The sequence below is a fragment of the Otolemur garnettii genome, unplaced genomic scaffold, assembly GCF_000181295.1.
Source record: "Otolemur garnettii isolate 467f Iridium unplaced genomic scaffold, OtoGar3 scaffold00139, whole genome shotgun sequence".
Lineage (NCBI taxonomy): Eukaryota > Metazoa > Chordata > Mammalia > Primates > Galagidae > Otolemur > Otolemur garnettii.
This window is the reverse complement of record NW_003852534.1, coordinates 3,976,936-3,978,082: the sequence shown is the minus strand read 5'-3', so window position 1 is coordinate 3,978,082 and position 1,147 is coordinate 3,976,936.

Sequence of the window (1,147 nt, the reverse complement as noted above, 5' to 3'; positions counted from 1 at the left end):
ACAGTTCACAGCAACCTCCAGTTCCTGGGCTCAAGCAAGTCTCCTGCCTCAGCCTCCCAAGTAGCTGGGACCACAGGCACCTGCCACAACACTTGGCTATTTTTTGGTTGCAGCCATCATTGTTGTTTGGTGGGCCAGGCTGGATTCAAACCTGTCACCTTAGGTGTATGTGGCTGGTATCTTAGCCTCTTGAGCCACAGGCGCTGAGCCACTCACAGCAACTTCTAACTCCTGGATTTGAGTGATCCTCCTACTTCAACCCCCTGAGTAGCTGGGACTACAGGTGTCTACCACAATGCTCAGTTAGTTTTCTATTTTTAGTAGAGACACACTCTTGCTTTTGCTCAGGCTGGTCTCAAACTCCTGAGCTCAAGCAATCCACCTGCCTTGGCCTCCCAGAGTGGTAGGACTACAGGTGTCTGCCACTGTGCCTGGCCCTTGTTCTTCTGTTTCTGTGAAAAATATAATTCAGATTTTGACAGAGACTGCACTGACTCTTCATATCACTTTGAGCAGTATGGACATTTTAACAACGTTGATTCTTTACCTCCACAAACATGGGCTAGCTTTCCATTATTTGTACCTTTTTCAATTCTCCATGGTTTTCAGTGTGTAGATATTTCACTGCCTTGACTAAATTTACTCCTGAGAGTTTTATTCTTTTTGATGATATTATATATATCATTGCTATCTCTATCTCTTTTCAGGTAATTGTTCCTGTAAAATGATGCAACTTGATTTCATATGTTGATTTTGTATTTTCCTTCTTTATTGAATTCTTTTATTAGTTCTAAAAGTTTTGGGGGGAGTCTTCAGAATTTTCTGCACATAGGCTCAAGTCATCTGAACAGAATATAGAAACAGATTTAGATACAGATCCCAGTTGGCCTTCAGGCTGAACAAGAACCCTAGTAAGGACGTGAAAATGGCTCTGGGGATTCTGTTTCTCATGCGTGTGGAGAGAAGCTGATGAGGTGTGGCTGCAGGAATCTTCCATTTTGCTGTCTTTGTTGCATAACGTTATTTTTATATTATTCTTAAAATTTATTTGATTTTAGTGTGTTCTTGAACTTCTTGAATTGGGGTCTTAGCCTATTAATTTCCAGCTCTTCTTTCTACTTTTACAGGGAAAGCATTTGTAATTACA